The sequence below is a fragment of the Mustela nivalis genome (genome assembly GCF_964662115.1).
Source record: "Mustela nivalis genome assembly, chromosome: 11".
Classification (NCBI taxonomy): Eukaryota; Metazoa; Chordata; class Mammalia; order Carnivora; family Mustelidae; genus Mustela; species Mustela nivalis.
The window spans coordinates 56986208-56992461 of NC_139030.1; the positions used below are offsets into that span (position 1 = coordinate 56986208).

Genomic DNA, 6254 nt, shown 5'->3' on the forward strand with positions numbered 1-6254 from the left:
ATTCCAATGGCCTTTTTCATGTCAGAAATGTAAAAGCTGATCCTTAAATTCAGATGGAGCTAGAAGGGACCTTGAATAGCCGAGAGAATACTGAAAAAGAAAAATAAAGTTGAAGGACTCAAACTCAAACTGCAGTAACTAAAACAGTGATGTATCAGTATAAGGATAGATATATGATCGATGGACTATAAATGAGAGTGAAGAATAAACCCATACATATTTGATGAATTGATATTTGATATGGACACAAAGACTATTCAATGGAGAAAGAGTAGCCTCTTTATCAAATGATGTTAGTTAGGACAACTCACAGTCATAATCAAAAGAATGAGTTGGACCTCTTTCCTTACACTATTTACAAAAATTAACTAAAAATGGATCTAAATTTAACAAGTAAAACTACAAAACTTTTGGATAAAAACATAGTGGTAAATCGTTATGACCTTGAAGTTGGCACTAGATTCTTAGATATGATACCAAACTCATGAACAAGAAAAGAAAAAATAAATTTGACTTCATAGAAAATTAATAGAAAAATTGGGCATTGAAAGGCCCTATCAAAGACATTATTAAAAGACAATCTACAGAATGGGAGAGAATATTTACAAGTCACATATTTGATGAAACTCTAAGAATCCAGAATACATACGGAACACTAAAGGCTCAAAAGCAAAATGACAAACAACCCAATTTAAAAATGGCTAAAGGACTTACAGACTTTTCTCCAGGGAGATTATACTCCTAGCCAGCAGGCACATGAAAGATTCTCCATATCATTAGTCATCAGGGAAATGTAAATCAAAACCACAATGAGGTACCGCTTTGTCTGCACTAAGATAACAATAATAATGATAACACAACCAAGGAAAATAACAAGAGTTGGCAAGAATGTGGAGAAATCAGAGCTCTCATGTATTTCTGGTGGGCATTTTAAAATAGCTTGACAACTGTGGAAAATTATTTGGCTCTTCCTTAAAAAGTCAAACAGAATAACCCACTATTCTACCACTTGGTATATTCCTAAGAATTGAAAACAGGTACTCAAACAAATACATGGTCATAGCAAAACCATTTACAATATCCATAAAGTAAAAATAGCACAACTACCCTACCCAACAATTGATAAATGGATAAACAAATTGTGGTACATACATACAATAGAATATTGCTTGGCCATAAAAGGAATAAAGTACGGATATATCCTACAATATGGATGAATCTTGAAAACATTACGTTCAGTGAAAGAAGCCAATCAGAAAAACACACATATGATATGATTTCATTTATATGAAACACCAAGAACAGACATATTAATAAAGACAGAAGACAGATTGGCAGTTGCCAGGCATTGAGGGGAACAAGAAATGCAGAGCACCTGCTTAACTAATTCAATAAAGGGTTTCCTTTTGGGGTAATAACAGTGTTTTGACACTTGATAGAGGTGTTGGTTGCAAGACACTGTGAATGCAATAAATGCTACCAAATTATTTAATTTACCATGTTTAATTTTATGTTATGTGAATTTTACCTCAATTTTTTAAAATAGGAAAGAAATATGAAAATTTGAATGAACTATAGACTGAGTTAATAAAAGCATATCAATACTTGTTCCTTAATTGTAACACATACACATGTATATCCTAATGTAAAATGTTAGTAATGGGGGAAATTATGTGATGAGACAAGGCAGGTTTATAATATGGAAACTCTCTGTTGTGTTGGCGCAATTTTTCCCTAAATCTAAAACTGTTCGAAACAAAGGCCATTAACTGAAAACAACTTGGTTGTCCTAAATAGCTCTTGGATCAAAAAGGAAATAAAGCTACAATTAAAAACAAAATAACAATGATGTGAAAGTGACCTATCAAAAGTTGTAAGACATAGTTAAAATGGTGCTCAGAAAATTCTTAGCTTTAAGTACTTTCATTAAGAACAGGAAATAATAAAAATAAATGAACTAAGCATTTAACTCAAAAACTGAAAAGAGAAAAAGTAAAATATCGTAGTCTAATAAGAGACATTAAGAAAATAAAGAGGGGTGTCTGGGTGGCTCAGTTGGTTAAGCTTCTAACTCTTCATTTTGGCTCAAGCCATGATCTCGGGGTCCAGAGATCAAGCCCCACATCAGGCTCCCTGCTCAGTGGGGAGTCTGCTTGAGATTCTCTCTCCCTCTCCTTTAGCCCCCTCCCCCCTTAAACAGATGAATCTCAAAAGAGAAAATGCAGGTAAAGATAAAAGCAAAAACTGCTAAAAAAAGAGCTGATCATAAAATGATAAATCCAAGGGATAAATTCTCTGACATGTTCAATCAGGAAAAAAAAAAAGAGAGAGAGAGAGAGAAAACATTAATGAACAAAATTATTGGTGAAAAAGTTTATCCACATAGTTATGGAGATGATAAAAAGAAGTACAAGAGAATGCTGTGTATGCTAATACCTTTGAAAAATTTGATGAAAAAGATCATTTATAAACCACCTTAACTGGGTGGAAAAAACAGCATTAAACCCAACTAGATCAATAACAATAGAAAATATTGGAAAGCTTTTAAAGAATTACTTCCAAAAGTGGGTGCCAAGGATAAACAGTGTGAAGATTTGCTCTTTAAACATTTCAAGGAGCAGATAACTCTCATTAAACTTTTTAGAACATGGAAAACTTTGGTGTTTTTAATCAAAAAATAAAAATACAAAGTAATTTCACTTGTGAAAATGAAAGCAAAAGATCTCAACAATTTACAGATTTCTTTTAACATACATTTTCTTAATATAAATTGGTGTAAGATTAATTAATTTGGACACACATTTTGCATACTGCTGTTGATTATAACACAATTGTGGCTTGCAACTAGCACAGTCATCATAGGGGGAAAGCTTTTTTGCACAAAGCATAGGAACAGCTGCTTTGTTTGAGTAGCTGGTTGCTCTGCCTGGATAGGGTTCCTTGGCTATGCCACATTATTTTCATTCTTTTCTGCTAATTTGAGTTGTGAACTGAATTGGGAAGCCAAAATAATAGAGAAGAGACATCTAAGCATGTGGATTAAAGAGAGAATGAGGAAATGTGTAGGTTTGGCTTGGTTCATTTTGATCAACCGATTTATTATTTTAACTAGAGTAATAACTAAATATATTTTATAATTATAAACCTACATTTATTATGGAGGAATGATTTTTGATAACATTGAATTTTTTTTAAAGATTTTATTCATTTATTCAACAGAGAGAGAAATCACAAGTAGGCAGAGAGGCAGGCAGAGAGAGAGGGAGAAGCAGACTCCCCGCTGAGCAGAGAGCCTGATGCAAACCTTGATACCAGCACTCTGAGATCATGACCTGAGCTGAGGACAGAGGCTTAATCAACTGAGCCACCCAGGCGCCCCCTATGACATTGAATTTTTTAAAATAAGACAATTACTGCATTGTGTAATAGCAGAGCACTATATTCCTTAAAGTACAAAAACCTTACAGTTATCTCTAATAACACCAAAAAGACATTGAATATAGGTTAACATGAAGTCTTAATATATCTTTTGTAAAACAGTATGAGAAGTGGATTTTGTAGTTATTTGTATTTTATGATAAATATGTTTATCTCAAACCAACAGCCATCATCATTCTTAATGTTAACCACTAGGGAAATTCCCACTGAGATCAGAACAAGACAAGGTTAACTTCTGTCTCTTCTGTTATTAAACACTGTTTTAGGAGTTTTGGTGAGAAGAAAAAAAAGAGGAGAAAAATTGTATTTTTCTTAACTAGGCATCACATGTGGATTACCTAAAGTAACTTGGAACAAATAGAGGATCAACATAATAGCTGGATACAAGATAAAAATATGAAATAAAGAACTTTTCTAAATGCTAGCAGTAATTGGTTAGAAAATACAGTGGAAAGAACGTCCCTATCCAAAAAAACATCCCCAGCCCTATACACAAAGAAGATAAAATATATTGAGGTATATTTTATAATAAATATAAATAAAATACATTGAAATATATTTTATAATAAATGAATAACGTATGGTATTTCCCAGGGTTTTAATACATGGAGAGAAAAAAAAATTGTGCAGATAGGAAGGTTCTTTACTGTAAGGATGATCATTTCCCTCTAATTAGTGTGTAAGTTCCATGGAATTCGAACTAGAACTTTCTGGGCAGAATTTAACAAATTGATTTAAAATTTTCGACTTGGCCATCTCTTTCATTGTCACAAGTGTTCAAAAGAAATAAACACTTCTTTATGTGTTTCTGTGTGCTTTGGGGCCCAAAGTAGCTGCTTGGAGGAACCTCCATCAGGTTGGACCTAGTCTACAGCCCCATGTCCCCTGCTGCATGGAAGTAGACAAATGTGTGCATGGGTGGACGTGCATCCTGGAAGGAAGGAGGGGAATCGGGTGGGAGAGTGAGGAAAGGGAGATCTTGGAATGGCTTCTAAGCTTCTATGAATGACTTTGCTGCTCTGTGACCTTGGCCAAGTCATCTTCCTTTTTTCCCCATCACTATGCACTTCGGCAAAGACATCTCAAAATGTTATTTCAGTATTGTATGAAGGTAGAGCAGCAGTCACAGAGAGTCAGAAAAAAAAAAAAGAAGAAGCAGAAGAAGCAGTATGAACTCAAGTTTGAGCCCTGGCTTCGCCACTTACTAGCTGGAAGATTCTGTTACTGTCTTTCTCCAACAGACATTCAATAAACAGCAGCTATGTTGATAATGGTTTTTGCTGTTTAGTCTTTTCAAACTATCAACTTTTCTTAGGATTATTGTTTTTTTTTTTTAAAGATTTTATTTATTTACTTGACAGAGAAAGACCACACACACAGTGAGAGAGAGAACACAAGCAGGAGGAGTGGGAGAGGGAGAAGCAGGCTCCCGCTGAGTAGGGAACCATGTCCTAGTACCCTGGGATCATGACTTGAGCTGAAGGCAGAGGCATGATGACTGAGCCACCCCTCTTAGGATTATTCTTGAGAAAATACTACATAATCTTTAGGATTCTTTTTTTTTTTTTTAAAGATTTTATTTATTCATTTGACAGACAGAGATCACAAGTGGGCAGAGAAGCAGTCAGAGAGAGGAGAAAGCAGGGTCCCTGCTGAGCAGAGAGCCCAATGTGGGGCTCGATCCCAGGACCCTAGGATCATGATCTGAGCCGAAAGCAGAGGCTTTAATCCACTGAGCCACCCAGGCGCTGCAGCATTCATTTTTGATTGTGAAAATAAAGGCCAATTTGTGCAAATAAGACTGGATTACTATAATGGCCAAAGTTTAAATGTTCTAAGATAGGAAACGCAATGTTGTCTGTAAGGTTAATATTTTACTCTAAAAAATATTCATTTACGTGTGTTTCTTAGGAGATGAAAAAATACTAACCTTGAGTTAATTTTTGAAGGGATACACTGGATCAGGCCAGAATTGATCTTTAAAAATTTAGTTCCCCCAAAGTGTAAATATATATAGTATTAGTTTACTGTTCAACCTAGTAAGCTACATACAACTTAATTATGCCAAATACATATCTTTTTAAGTCTTACATTATGTTATAAAAACCAGTTATTGGAGAAGATTCATATATTCCAGACATAAATTTAAAAAATTATTTCAAGTAGAGACATAAATTTGATCTTAAAAGTTGGGAAGAATGTAAAAAGATCACAGTATTTAAAAATTTTCTTTAGTCTTGGTTTGGTTAGGGACTCCACCTTTTAAGGGCCAAATTTCCAATTATGACAACAAATACAAAGACATTATCAAATCATGTCATAAATTACTCACTTTGTAATTGATGCAAAGAGTGGAACAAATCTGCAATACTTTAGTCTAAGACATGCCTCCCACCTTGCTAGGTTGAGAATTAAATTGATAGGAACAACTAAAACTTTGGTTACCTCTTCTCCAGGTTATCAGTCTTCCTTCATAGACTAGTGCTCTTGAAAGAAGTGGTCAGTTACGAAGTCTAGAAGCTTTATCTGCAGGCTCTAGCAATGTTGCCCAAACCGTCCTGAGCTCTCCCTTGTGTTGCACTGGGAACTTCCACTGAGAAATCCCCTAAATTGAAGACTTCCTTATTTGTAGCTCTCAACAGCCAATCGTGGCAAGATATTGAAATGAAGCAAAGACTACCAGAAAATGTTCTGTAAACCACCCGTGCCTGTAGCTCTGACTTCCTTTTGAATCAAAGATTCTTTTCGTGAAGAGTTAAGGCATCAGAAATTGTAAACACAAAAATATTCTTGGATTAAGCACATTTTCATGTAAG

General features: G+C 34.6%; 1 protein-coding gene across 5 annotated transcripts in view; it reads right to left on the reverse strand.

Annotated features, from left to right (window-relative positions):
• TANK (TRAF family member associated NFKB activator) overlaps positions 1-6030 on the reverse strand; it is an 87982-nt gene extending 81952 nt beyond the window's left edge. For 2 of the 5 annotated variants that reach the window (XM_082691276.1, XM_082691277.1), the window contains exon 1: positions 5884-6022. The gene's annotated coding sequence lies outside the window, so the exon portion shown is untranslated. Of the gene's footprint in view, positions 1-5883 lie in introns of all 5 variants that reach the window. The other 3 variants (XR_014300670.1, XM_082691280.1, XM_082691286.1) reach the window with 3 other exon arrangements.
• Between the last annotated feature and the right edge of the window lie 224 nt (positions 6031-6254).